Source organism: Phalangium opilio, unplaced genomic scaffold (genome assembly GCF_054372755.1).
Source record: "Phalangium opilio isolate 3A_F unplaced genomic scaffold, DU_Popi_V2 ptg000092l_1, whole genome shotgun sequence".
Lineage (NCBI taxonomy): Eukaryota > Metazoa > Arthropoda > Arachnida > Opiliones > Phalangiidae > Phalangium > Phalangium opilio.
In genome coordinates this window covers 2103289-2116728 of record NW_028324197.1, presented here as the reverse complement: position 1 = coordinate 2116728, position 13440 = coordinate 2103289, and the positions used below count along the sequence as shown (strand labels likewise).

Below are 13440 nucleotides of genomic sequence, written 5' to 3'. Positions count from 1 at the left end.
AATTGCAACAACCCAACGCCCAAAATCGGAAATTTTAGGTGCAGCGTACCAAAAAATTACCATCGTTAGAACGTGATGGGCCACGTGCAAAAATGTCAATTGCTGCTTCTTCATGACCACGAAGACAGTGTCCATTAACTCGAACGCTTTCGATATAGCAAATGCAAATACCCAAAACCAAGAGACCGAATCTGCCCTGTTGTCACAAACTGACCACTCAGTGCCAAAGTTCTTTATGATGAAAGTCATCTCTGGTATCATTCTTAGCATGCCACAGGTACTAAAGACAGCCACGGACATGTTCCATATCAAAAGTTCTCATTTACATCTTTTTATACGAACACGATATTAACTCCATAGACATTCCTTAACTTGATTTACATATTAGTATTTATCATGGAAAATTATTGGTCTAGACTCTATCATTTTCGCAATCGATAAATTTTTGGCTATTAAATTTGTAATCGGCTAACCAATACATATTTCAAAAAAAAATAAGGAGCGTGACAAAACTACTATGAATTTTCCTTGTAAATAGAAGGTGGTCAACGATAGTTATTACCTCTCCGAGTGACGTATGTCACGGAGAGGTTCTAATTTCGACGTGTCTTTGTGTCTGTCTGTCTGTCCGTTGTTACACCCACGTGACCGCGTTCGCAGTTTGCAAATCGGAGCAAACGTGTATTCAATTTCCAGACCGCATATACAGTCCCGGAAATTGTATTCCACTTACAGGCTATTACTCCATTGCCTGTCTAACAACTCTGTTCATTTGTCCACCCCACATGGACACCAGTCTGAACTTACTGGCTTCTAAACACCACCATCTTCTAGCCTTTCGCCCATTCCACATGGACACCAGTCTGTACTTACTTTGTTCTAAACACCACCATCTTCTAGTCTTTCGCCCATTCCACATGGACACCAGTCTGTACTTACTGGCTTTTAAACACCAGTCCACATGGACACCACCCGTCTGTACACCTGGCTTCTAACACCACCATCTTCTGGTCTTTGTTTTTTTCCTTCCTCATGGACAGCAGTTTGTACACCTGGCTTCTAACACCAGCATCTTCTGGTCTTTGTTTTTGTCCATCCCACATGGACACCCGTCTGTTCACCTGGCTTCTAACACCACCATCATCCTTAAGGTTAAGACATACGCGGCGATCGGCTAGGGTTACGAGAAACGTCTAGCCTTCCATTGGAGGGGTCCTCCTCCAAGGTTCACGCAATTGCGGTTGTTCTTGCTTCTAACTGTAGTTCGACACCCTTATATACTACCTATTTTAGTAAGGCGAAGCAACCGGCGTATGCTTCATTTCAAACGCCAATATTAGTCAAGTCTCTCAAGAATGTTTAATTGTTCTTTATCAAAACGATGTAACGCTCAATAAGGCGAACAACTAACGAAGATAATATTAAATATTAATTATATTTATTTTAATATTTAAGATAATCTCTTTTCTCAATTCAAAATTAATACGGAAAGAGTTAAAAAGTAGTCTATTTTTTTGTCTGTGTGTGTCTGTCCGTTGTCACATTAGTGCACCGAGTTAGCAGTTCGCTTTGTTTTGGTGTGTTAAGAAATCCTACAGAACCTTAATATTCATTTTTTCCATAATATAAAGTGAATATGTGGAAATCTTTTTCGTTATTACGATGCATTTAGTACTTTTGTAGCTTTAAAGCTCTGTTTCATTTTGATATTCCAAGGATGTTTTTTAATATTATTATTTGAATTGGCTGTTTATATATTACTTAAGCTATACTAATCTGTATATAGAATAATCCTTGGTTTAGTTATTTCAAGAAGAAAGCCAAGGCCTGGATTCTATCGGGTAAATCAAGTTTGATCCGCAATAGGCTTAGTGAACCAAAGAGTAAATAATTGATACCTGAGGTGGAGTAAACTTTGGGTTTTTATTATCGTGTCTGTAATGAAGGGACATTAACGGTTCAGAGTGAGCCGAAAGTTAAATACACGTTTAAATAATCAGATTTAGATTTTATAATAGAAGAAAGCATCATGGTAGCAATTAGATCAGTGAAAGGGCTAATCGTTATCGGGTTAGTGGTATGCATCAGAGAATAAAATTTAACATAGAAAAAATGATAGAACTTATATTATTTGCAAATAATGATTTGAAACCTAGGATTAGCGGATGATTATATATTTTGACAATGTAGAGAAAACTATTCAATGATTCAGCCTCGTTAGACAAAACAAAGCGAGAAAATGTTGCTCTAGTATTTCGATATTGAGTCGTTTACTAGTCTTTTCCCCTACTCGGAGAGGTAATATTTTGGTTTTCCCAACTTGTTTTTAACAATAAAAGGCCCGTGAATATTGTTACTTCTCGGACACTTCTGGACCCATTGTGAACATCACTAACCGCTTTAAGCATTAAATATTTACAATCCCTCTCTTTTTGTAAGCCTACGTTAAATATTTGTCTTTAAAACGTGTTTGAAAGCTGTCCGATAATAGGTTTTCTACATTAGATACGATTTGCGTTTTATTTTCATGAAAAGAAACCTAGAACTAACTGTTTAAGTAGCAATTTATAGAAAAAGATTCGGGATTTACCGCCATACACATAACTTATAATTGGCTTCTATTTATATACCTCAAAACACGATTTAAAAATGGGGGGAAGAATTTTTCCGGCCCCTCAATTAGTTTTAATTAATCAAAAAAAATAGATATCTGGTTCGTTCGCGCTTTCCTGCTCTGACCTCGCGCCCCTTCTCTGTTTTTACATGCAACATACAGATTTCGACACCCTCTTTAAAACTAGGTAACTTACAGTGTTCTGTTTTTCCCCGGCAGTTTTACAAAGAACTTTTTAAAAATGTGTCCGATAATAGGAGCGTCCGATAATAGGGGGACAAACCCTAGTTGATTTAGATATGCATATATGCAAACAATAGTGTAAAAGTTCCGATGAGATAATTTAGTTAATTTACTGAAATATTCAGCATTCATATCGCTTCAAAGGAAGGGCTCCGTGGCTTAGTGGTTAAAGCGACTGTCTAGTAAACAGTAGAGCATGTGTTCGATTCTCGTCGGAGCCTCGCTGTTATGTTACTTGAACGAGATTTCGTAGCTATTAAAATTTGAAAAATTAATATAATAGGGTAAAAATTCCGATGAGTTAATTTAGTTAAATTACTGGAATATTCAGCATTCTTGTCGCTTCAAAGCAAGGGCTCCGTGGCTTAGTAATTAAAGCGCCTGTCTAGTAAACAGTAGATCATGAGTTCGATTCTCGTCGGAGCCTCGCTGTTATATTACTTGAACTAGATTTCGTAGCTATCAAATTTTGAAAAAATCAAAAATAATAGTTGATTTAGATATGCATATATGCAAACAATAGTGTAAAAGTTCCGATGAGATAATTTAGTTAATTTACTGAAATATTCAGCATTCATATCGAATCAAAGCAAGGGCTCCGTGGCTTAGTGGTTAAAGCGCCTGTCTTGTAAACAGGAGATCATGAGTTCGATTCTCGTCGGAACCTCGCTGTTATGTTACTTGAACTAGTTTTCGTAGCTATTAAATTTTGAAAAATTAAAAATAAGAGTTGATTTAGATTTTTATTTATGCAAACAATAGGGTAAAAGTTCCGATGAGATAATTTAGTTAATTTACTGAAATATTCTGCATTCTTATCGCAAGGGCTCAGTGGTTAAGCGCCTGTCTTGTAAACAGGAGATCATGAGTTCGATTCTCGTCGGATCCTCGCTGTTACGCTACTTGAACTAGATTTCGTAGCTATCAAAATTTTGAAAAAATTAAAAATAATAGTTGATTTATGCAAACAATAGGGTAAGAGTTCCGATGAGATAATTTAGTTAATTTATTGAAATATTCTGCATTCATATCGCTTCAAAGCAAGGGCTCCGTGGCGTAGTGGTTAAAGCGCCTGTCTCGTAAACAGGAGATCATGAGTTCGATTCTCGTCGGAGCCTCGCTGTTATGCTACTTGAACTAGATTTCGTAGCTATCAAATTTTGAAAAAATTGAAAATAATAGTTGATTATGCAAACAATAGGGTAAGAGTTCCAATGAGATAATTTAGTTAATTTACTGAAATATTCTGCATTCATATCGCTTCAAAGCAAGGGCTCCGAGGCTTAGTGGTTAAAGCGACTATCTTGTAAACAGGAGATCATGAGTTCGATTCTCGTCGGAGCCTCGTTGTTACGCTACTTGAACTAGATTTCGTAGCTATCAAATTTTGAAAAAATTAAAAATAATAGTTGATTATGCAAACAATAGGGTAAGAGTTCCGATGAGATAATTTAGTTAATTTACTGAAATATTCTGCATTCATATCGCTTCAAAGCAAGGGCTCCGTGGCTAAGTGGTTAAAGCGCCTGTCTAGTAAACAGGAGATCATGAGTTCGATTCTCGTCGGAGCCTCGCTGTTATGTTACTTGATCTAGATTTCGTAGCTATTAAATTTTGAAAAATTAAAAATAATAGTTGATTTATGCAAACAATAGGGTAAGAGTTCCGATGAGATAATTTAGTTAATTTACTGAAATATTCTGCATTCATATCGCTTCAAAGCAAGGGCTCCGAGGCTTAGTGGTTAAAGCGACTATCTTGTAAACAGGAGATCATGAGTTCGATTCTCGTCGGAGCCTCGCTGTTATGTTACTTGAACTAGATTTCGTAGCTATCAAATTTTGAAAAAACAAGTTGGGAAAGCCAAAATATTACCTCTCCGAGTGGAGATGACTATCACTACCCCTTAAACAACCTAAATATATGCATCTATCGCTTTTTTTAATTCTTTGCAAGTGCAGGAATTCAATTTTAAAATAGTCAATTGTTCAAGCCTTTTCAATATCTCTCAATTGCTGGGGAAACTCTACTCTCTTGCTATACCTCAACCGTATTCTTAGTCTACCAGTATGATTTGTAACATTTGTCCATATCAAAGCTGAATCATACATCGCCACACAAAAAGCAAATGTCCCCAAAACATGGAAGCCACAACCCAATCACACATAAGCTAGGCTCGTACTTGTTCATCGCTTTCGATGATTTCACTAATATTAGCATTAACATTTTGTACATTATTGGGTTCCTTATTAATAGATATGCCTACGCCTACAGCACTTTCAATAGAACATTTATTTAATGCATTATCTTTGGTACGATCATGGCCAACTGGCCTCGTGGTAGGACCAACATTTAGCGTGCTAGAACCTGTTCCAGAAACAGCCTTTTTTTCCGCGGCTAACGCTCTTCTCCTTTCATTTTCTCGTTTCCTAAATTCAGGATCTGACCTTTTTGCCCTCATTCTTTCCCTTGCCTTTCGTTTTCTGATTTCCTCTTTACTTAAATTATTATCTTCCTCCATTTACTTATTAATCAGTTAAATACTCACAAAGGTTGGCAAAATCAATCTCCTTAAATACTCACACAGGTTGGCAAAATAAATCTCCTTCAGTAATACGTAAGGCTTAATAATATTATTTGCCGAACAAAATTAATCGAGCAAATTTAACACTTAACTTCTTCCTTCGAAATTCTATCAAAGAATGAATCAACTGTTTAAAAAAAGGTTTTTTTCGCGAATAGGGCGCTATCATACCAACAGCAATTCCGTCATATTTAAAAAATATACATTGCCAACACTTTTTTCAAATAAAAAATGATAAAAGTGCGTAAAAAAGGTCTTTCACAAATAGGCCTAGGGGGCGTATAAACTAAACAGCAACAACGCTCTACAGCTACACTAATCTTACACAAACAAGGAGTACTATAAACCCACTACTGGAAGCGGTATTTTTATTCAAACGTAAAATAATTTCGCTTAAGCTTAACATCTCTAGACATCGGTAAAAATGTCTCTATCACTCCTAGGTAACTGTATGCACAGGATTTTACGACATTATAACTCAAATTCATCTGATTATGTTTTAACAAGGTTAAATCTAACTGGGAGTAAGATGAAAGGAGTAGAAGCTTATCTGTCTTAGGAAATATGAAATTTTATCTTAACAGTTCGTTAAATCATAAGTTTATAACGAAAAAACGCGGAAGGGGAAAACGAGCAAACAACAGCGATTTTTGGGGATAGAAGGTTAAGAGCGCCATCTGTCGTCCGTGCCAAAGTTGAACTTCCACTCGAAACGCAATGAGAAAGTGGATAAAATAATGCCATCAGCTATTTAACTGCGTCGATATATTTAACGACTTGACCCATGACATGCCCATAACACTGGCTTCTATGAATCCTATATATTCTTGGATGCTAGGAAACTTGGTAGACGTAACAGTCTGTACCAAGTACCCAAGCATCCTTCAATAAACGCCTGGCAACATTGTGGTACGCATGGTACAACTAAAAAATAGGATGTGTATCTATCTTTCCAGTCACTCCAAGTCGTTAAGCCCTCATTACAGAGGATTTGAAACACTATCGTAATTCCAAGTGTCTCGAATCTCTACGTTCCTGTCCATTATGAACAGTGCTGAGAGAATGATACATCAGAAAGAGCCATTCAAATCGAATTGCCGAAAATATTATCCATATTTTCATTTCATATAACAAAGAAAATAAATTATTATGGATACAGGAGGCAATGTAGGAAATATAACGCAATGCACGGGCCTTGATAGATAGAGGAGGCAATGTAGGAAACATAACGCAATGCACGGGCCTTGATAGATATAGGAGGCAATGATTTAACGACTTCGGTACTTGGGTTTATCTTTAATATTTAAATAAATATAATTATTTTTAATTATTTTAATCGCCAGTAAATAACTTTAAAAATAGTTAAATCGTTTAAAATAAAGTTGTTCATAATATCTTTCGAAACTTTGCTAATATTGACGTTTAAAGTGAAGGGTACCCTTCTTGCCCGCTTTCTTCAAATTTTGGGGTATATATACGTTTCGATTCCATTATAATAATAGATAAAAACGCATTCGCGTGAACCTTTGGTGGAAGCCCTGCCATTGGGAGGCTAGACGTTTCTCGTAACCCTAGCTGATCGCCGCGTATATCTTAAAACCAAATAATAGATAAAAACGCATTCGCGTGAACCGATGGTGGAAGCCCTGCCATTGGGAGGCTAGACGTTTCTCGTAACCCTAGCCGCTCGCCGCGTATATCTTGAAACCAAACGATGACGGTGGAAAAGAAGCCAGAATGTACTGACCGGCGTCCATGTGGAATGGACAAAAGACCTGAAGATGGTGGTGCATAGAAGCTGGTGTCAATGTGGAATTGACGAAGAACAGAAGATGGTGGTGCATAGAAGCTGGTGTCAATGTGGAATTGACGAAGAACAGAAGATGGTAGTGTATAGAAGCTGGTGTCAATGTGGAATTGACGAAGAACAGAAGATGGTGGTGCATAGAAGCTGGAGTCAAAGTGAAATTGACGAAGAACAGAAGTTGGTGGTGCTTGGAAGCAAGCACGTACAGACTAGTGTCCATGTGGGATGGACAAAGACTAGCAGATTGTGGTCCTTAGAAGCCAGTTAGTAAAGACTGGTGTTGGTAGATGAATGACCAAATTTCCGTGAACCGCGAACGCGTTCCGGAAATCGGGTATTTGTTTGCTCCGAATTGTAAACTGCGAACGCGGTCACGTGGGGTCTGACAGACAGACACACAGACAGACACACAGACACACAGACAGACACACAGACAGACACGGCCGGTGTAATACCTCTCCGTGACATACGTCACTCGGAGAGGTAAAAACAAGTTGGGAAAGCCAAAATATTACCTCTCCGAGTGGAGATGACTATCACTACCCCTTAAACAACCTAAATATATGCATCTATCGCTTTTTTTAATTCTTTGCAAGTGCAGGAATTCAATTTTAAAATAGTCAATTGTTCAAGCCTTTTCAATATCTCTCAATTGCTGGGGAAACTCTACTCTCTTGCTATACCTCAACCGTATTCTTAGTCTACCAGTATGATTTGTAACATTTGTCCATATCAAAGCTGAATCATACATCGCCACACAAAAAGCAAATGTCCCCAAAACATGGAAGCCACAACCCAATCACACATAAGCTAGGCTCGTACTTGTTCATCGCTTTCGATGATTTCACTAATATTAGCATTAACATTTTGTACATTATTGGGTTCCTTATTAATAGATATGCCTACGCCTACAGCACTTTCAATAGAACATTTATTTAATGCATTATCTTTGGTACGATCATGGCCAACTGGCCTCGTGGTAGGACCAACATTTAGCGTGCTAGAACCTGTTCCAGAAACAGCCTTTTTTTCCGCGGCTAACGCTCTTCTCCTTTCATTTTCTCGTTTCCTAAATTCAGGATCTGACCTTTTTGCCCTCATTCTTTCCCTTGCCTTTCGTTTTCTGATTTCCTCTTTACTTAAATTATTATCTTCCTCCATTTACTTATTAATCAGTTAAATACTCACAAAGGTTGGCAAAATCAATCTCCTTAAATACTCACACAGGTTGGCAAAATAAATCTCCTTCAGTAATACGTAAGGCTTAATAATATTATTTGCCGAACAAAATTAATCGAGCAAATTTAACACTTAACTTCTTCCTTCGAAATTCTATCAAAGAATGAATCAACTGTTTAAAAAAAGGTTTTTTTCGCGAATAGGGCGCTATCATACCAACAGCAATTCCGTCATATTTAAAAAATATACATTGCCAACACTTTTTTCAAATAAAAAATGATAAAAGTGCGTAAAAAAGGTCTTTCACAAATAGGCCTAGGGGGCGTATAAACTAAACAGCAACAACGCTCTACAGCTACACTAATCTTACACAAACAAGGAGTACTATAAACCCACTACTGGAAGCGGTATTTTTATTCAAACGTAAAACAATTTCGCTTAAGCTTAACATCTCTAGACATCGGTAAAAATGTCTCTATCACTCCTAGGTAACTGTATGCACAGGATTTTACGACATTATAACTCAAATTCATCTGATTATGTTTTAACAAGGTTAAATCTAACTGGGAGTAAGATGAAAGGAGTAGAAGCTTATCTGTCTTAGGAAATATGAAATTTTATCTTAACAGTTCGTTAAATCATAAGTTTATAACGAAAAAACGCGGAAGGGGAAAACGAGCAAACAACAGCGATTTTTGGGGATAGAAGGTTAAGAGCGCCATCTGTCGTCCGTGCCAAAGTTGAACTTCCACTCGAAACGCAATGAGAAAGTGGATAAAATAATGCCATCAGCTATTTAACTGCGTCGATATATTTAACGACTTGACCCATGACATGCCCATAACACTGGCTTCTATGAATCCTATATATTCTTGGATGCTAGGAAACTTGGTAGACGTAACAGTCTGTACCAAGTACCCAAGCATCCTTCAATAAACGCCTGGCAACATTGTGGTACGCATGGTACAACTAAAAAATAGGATGTGTATCTATCTTTCCAGTCACTCCAAGTCGTTAAGCCCTCATTACAGAGGATTTGAAACACTATCGTAATTCCAAGTGTCTCGAATCTCTACGTTCCTGTCCATTATGAACAGTGCTGAGAGAATGATACATCAGAAAGAGCCATTCAAATCGAATTGCCGAAAATATTATCCATATTTTCATTTCATATAACAAAGAAAATAAATTATTATGGATACAGGAGGCAATGTAGGAAATATAACGCAATGCACGGGCCTTGATAGATAGAGGAGGCAATGTAGGAAACATAACGCAATGCACGGGCCTTGATAGATATAGGAGGCAATGATTTAACGACTTCGGTACTTGGGTTTATCTTTAATATTTAAATAAATATAATTATTTTTAATTATTTTAATCGCCAGTAAATAACTTTAAAAATAGTTAAATCGTTTAAAATAAAGTTGTTCATAATATCTTTCGAAACTTTGCTAATATTGACGTTTAAAGTGAAGGGTACCCTTCTTGCCCGCTTTCTTCAAATTTTGGGGTATATATACGTTTCGATTCCATTATAATAATAGATAAAAACGCATTCGCGTGAACCTTTGGTGGAAGCCCTGCCATTGGGAGGCTAGACGTTTCTCGTAACCCTAGCTGATCGCCGCGTATATCTTAAAACCAAATAATAGATAAAAACGCATTCGCGTGAACCGATGGTGGAAGCCCTGCCATTGGGAGGCTAGACGTTTCTCGTAACCCTAGCCGCTCGCCGCGTATATCTTGAAACCAAACGATGACGGTGGAAAAGAAGCCAGAATGTACTGACCGGCGTCCATGTGGAATGGACAAAAGACCTGAAGATGGTGGTGCATAGAAGCTGGTGTCAATGTGGAATTGACGAAGAACAGAAGATGGTGGTGCATAGAAGCTGGTGTCAATGTGGAATTGACGAAGAACAGAAGATGGTAGTGTATAGAAGCTGGTGTCAATGTGGAATTGACGAAGAACAGAAGATGGTGGTGCATAGAAGCTGGAGTCAAAGTGAAATTGACGAAGAACAGAAGTTGGTGGTGCTTGGAAGCAAGCACGTACAGACTAGTGTCCATGTGGGATGGACAAAGACTAGCAGATTGTGGTCCTTAGAAGCCAGTTAGTAAAGACTGGTGTTGGTAGATGAATGACCAAATTTCCGTGAACCGCGAACGCGTTCCGGAAATCGGGTATTTGTTTGCTCCGATTTGTAAACTGCGAACGCGGTCACGTGGGGTCTGACAGACAGACACACAGACAGACACACAGACACACAGACAGACACGGCCGGTGTAATACCTCTCCGTGACATACGTCACTCGGAGAGGTAATTAAAAATAATAGTTGATTTATGCAAACAATAGGGTAAGAGTTCCGATGAGATAATTTAGTTAATTTATTGAAATATGCTGCATTCATATCGCTTCAAAGCAAGGGCTCCGTGGCTTAGTGGTTAAAGCGCCTGTCTAGTAAACAGAAGAGCATGAGTTCGATTCTCGTCGGAGCCTCGCTGTTATATTACTTGAACTAGATTTCGTAGCTATCAAATTTTGAAAAAATTAAAAATAATAGTTGATTTAGATATGTATCTATGCAAACAATAGGGTAAAAGTTCCGATGAGAAAATTTAGTTAATTTATTGAAATATTCTGCATTCATATCGCTTCAAAGCAAGGGCTCCGTGGCTTAGTGGTTAAAGCACCTGTCTTGTAAACAGGAGATCATGAGTTCGATTCTCGTCGGAGCCTCGCTGTTATGTTACTTGAACTTGATTTCGTAGCTATCAAATTTTGAAAAAATTAAAAATAATAGTTGATTTAGATATGTATCTATGCAAACAATAGGGTAAAAGTTCCGATGAGATAATTTAGTTAATTTACTGAAATAATCAGCATTCATATCGCTTCAAAGCAAGGGCTCCGTGGCTTAGTGGTTAAAGCGCCTGTCTCGTAAAGAGGAGATCATGAGTTTGATTCTCGTCGAAGCCTCGGTGTTATGTTCTTGTACTATTTTTCGTAGCTATTAAATTTTGAAAAATTAAAACAATAGGGTAAAAATTCCGATGAGTTAATTTAGTTAAATTACTGAAATATTCAGCATTCATGTCTCTTCAAAGCAAGGGCTCCGTGGCTTAGTGGTTAAAAAGCCTGTCTCGTAAACAGGAGATCATGAGTTCGATTCTCGTCGGAGCCATGATGTTATGTTCTTGTACTATTTTTCGTAGCTATTAAATTTTGAAAAATTAATACAATAGGGTAAAAATTCCGACGAATTAATTTAGTTAAATTACTGCAATATTTAGCATTCATGTCGCTTCAAAGCAAGGGCTCCGTGGCTTAGTGGTTAAAGCGCCTGTCTAGTAAACAGGAGATCATGAGTTCGATTCTCGTCGGAGCCTCGCTGTTATGTTACTTGATCTAGATTTCGTAGCTATTAAATTTTGAAAAATTAAAAATAATAGTTGATTTATGCAAACAATAGGGTAAGAGTTCCGATGAGATAATTTAGTTAATTTACTGAAATATTCTGCATTCATATCGCTTCAAAGCAAGGGCTCCGAGGCTTAGTGGTTAAAGCGACTATCTTGTAAACAGGAGATCATGAGTTCGATTCTCGTCGGAGCCTCGCTGTTATGTTACTTGAACTAGATTTCGTAGCTATCAAATTTTGAAAAAATTAAAAATAATAGTTGATTTATGCAAACAATAGGGTAAGAGTTCCGATGAGATAATTTAGTTAATTTATTGAAATATGCTGCATTCATATCGCTTCAAAGCAAGGGCTCCGTGGCTTAGTGGTTAAAGCGCCTGTCTAGTAAACAGAAGAGCATGAGTTCGATTCTCGTCGGAGCCTCGCTGTTATATTACTTGAACTAGATTTCGTAGCTATCAAATTTTGAAAAAATTAAAAATAATAGTTGATTTAGATATGTATCTATGCAAACAATAGGGTAAAAGTTCCGATGAGAAAATTTAGTTAATTTATTGAAATATTCTGCATTCATATCGCTTCAAAGCCAGGGCTCCGTTGCTTAGTGGTTAAAGCACCTGTCTTGTAAACAGGAGATCATGAGTTCGATTCTCGTCGGAGCCTCGCTGTTATGTTACTTGAACTTGATTTCGCAGCTATCAAATTTTGAAAAAATTAAAAATAATAGTTGATTTAGATATGTATCTATGCAAACAATAGGGTAAAAGTTCCGATGAGATAATTTAGTTAATTTACTGAAATAATCAGCATTCATATCGCTTCAAAGCAAGGGCTCCGTGGCGTAGTGGTTAAAGCGCCTGTCTCGTAAACAGGAGATCATGAGTTCGATTCTCGTCGGAGCCTCGCTGTTATGCTACTTGAACTAGATTTCGTAGCTATCAAATTTTGAAAAAATTGAAAATAATAGTTGATTATGCAAACAATAGGGTAAGAGTTCCAATGAGATAATTTAGTTAATTTACTGAAATATTCTGCATTCATATCGCTTCAAAGCAAGGGCTCCGTGGCTTAGTGGTTAAAGCGCCTGTCTAGTAAACAGGAGATCATGAGTTCGATTCTCGTCGGAGCCTCGCTGTTATGTTACTTGATCTAGATTTCGTAGCTATTAAATTTTGAAAAATTAAAAATAATAGTTGATTTATGCAAACAATAGGGTAAGAGTTCCGATGAGATAATTTAGTTAATTTACTGAAATATTCTGCATTCATATCGCTTCAAAGCAAGGGCTCCGAGGCTTAGTGGTTAAAGCGACTATCTTGTAAACAGGAGAGCATGAGTTCGATTCTCGTCGGAGCCTCGCTGTTATGTTACTTGAACTAGATTTCGTAGCTATCAAATTTTGAAAAAATTAAAAATAATAGTTGATTTATGCAAACAATAGGGTAAGAGTTCCGATGAGATAATTTAGTTAATTTATTGAAATATGCTGCATTCATATCGCTTCAAAGCAAGGGCTCCGTGGCTTAGTGGTTAAAGCGCCTGTCTAGTAAACAGAAGAGCATGAGTTCGATTCTCGTCGGAGCCTCG

At 37.3% G+C, this 13440-nt stretch overlaps 2 long non-coding RNA genes and 12 other non-coding genes across 14 annotated transcripts; 12 read left to right on the top strand and 2 right to left on the bottom strand.

Annotated features, from left to right (window-relative positions):
- Positions 1 to 1352: 1352 nt before the first annotated feature.
- Positions 1353 to 3770, bottom strand: LOC149641534 (uncharacterized). Its single transcript, XR_016372079.1, has 3 exons — positions 3656 to 3770; positions 3417 to 3556; positions 1353 to 3110 (listed from the first exon to the last, which is right to left on the bottom strand). It is a non-coding gene; the product is annotated as an uncharacterized LOC149641534 (long non-coding RNA).
- Positions 3452 to 3524, top strand: TRNAT-UGU (transfer RNA threonine (anticodon UGU)). The gene has a single exon. It is a non-coding gene; the product is annotated as a tRNA-Thr (tRNA).
- Positions 3771 to 3902: 132 nt separating the features above from the next.
- Positions 3903 to 3975, top strand: TRNAT-CGU (transfer RNA threonine (anticodon CGU)). Its single transcript has one exon. It is a non-coding gene; the product is annotated as a tRNA-Thr (tRNA).
- On the bottom strand, positions 3910 to 13174 carry LOC149641523 (uncharacterized). Its single transcript, XR_016372078.1, has 3 exons — positions 12876 to 13174; positions 4095 to 4234; positions 3910 to 4007 (listed from the first exon to the last, which is right to left on the bottom strand). It is a non-coding gene; the product is annotated as an uncharacterized LOC149641523 (long non-coding RNA).
- On the top strand, positions 4357 to 4429 carry TRNAT-AGU (transfer RNA threonine (anticodon AGU)). The gene has a single exon. It is a non-coding gene; the product is annotated as a tRNA-Thr (tRNA).
- On the top strand, positions 10859 to 10931 carry TRNAT-AGU (transfer RNA threonine (anticodon AGU)). The gene has a single exon. It is a non-coding gene; the product is annotated as a tRNA-Thr (tRNA).
- TRNAT-UGU (transfer RNA threonine (anticodon UGU)) lies at positions 11099 to 11171 on the top strand. The gene has a single exon. It is a non-coding gene; the product is annotated as a tRNA-Thr (tRNA).
- On the top strand, positions 11544 to 11616 carry TRNAT-CGU (transfer RNA threonine (anticodon CGU)). Its single transcript has one exon. It is a non-coding gene; the product is annotated as a tRNA-Thr (tRNA).
- On the top strand, positions 11749 to 11821 carry TRNAT-AGU (transfer RNA threonine (anticodon AGU)). The gene has a single exon. It is a non-coding gene; the product is annotated as a tRNA-Thr (tRNA).
- Positions 12204 to 12276, top strand: TRNAT-AGU (transfer RNA threonine (anticodon AGU)). The gene has a single exon. It is a non-coding gene; the product is annotated as a tRNA-Thr (tRNA).
- Positions 12444 to 12516, top strand: TRNAT-UGU (transfer RNA threonine (anticodon UGU)). The gene has a single exon. It is a non-coding gene; the product is annotated as a tRNA-Thr (tRNA).
- On the top strand, positions 12684 to 12756 carry TRNAT-CGU (transfer RNA threonine (anticodon CGU)). The gene has a single exon. It is a non-coding gene; the product is annotated as a tRNA-Thr (tRNA).
- TRNAT-AGU (transfer RNA threonine (anticodon AGU)) lies at positions 12911 to 12983 on the top strand. Its single transcript has one exon. It is a non-coding gene; the product is annotated as a tRNA-Thr (tRNA).
- A 191-nt stretch (positions 13175 to 13365) lies between the features above and the next one.
- TRNAT-AGU (transfer RNA threonine (anticodon AGU)) lies at positions 13366 to 13438 on the top strand. Its single transcript has one exon. It is a non-coding gene; the product is annotated as a tRNA-Thr (tRNA).
- Positions 13439 to 13440: the final 2 nt, after the last annotated feature.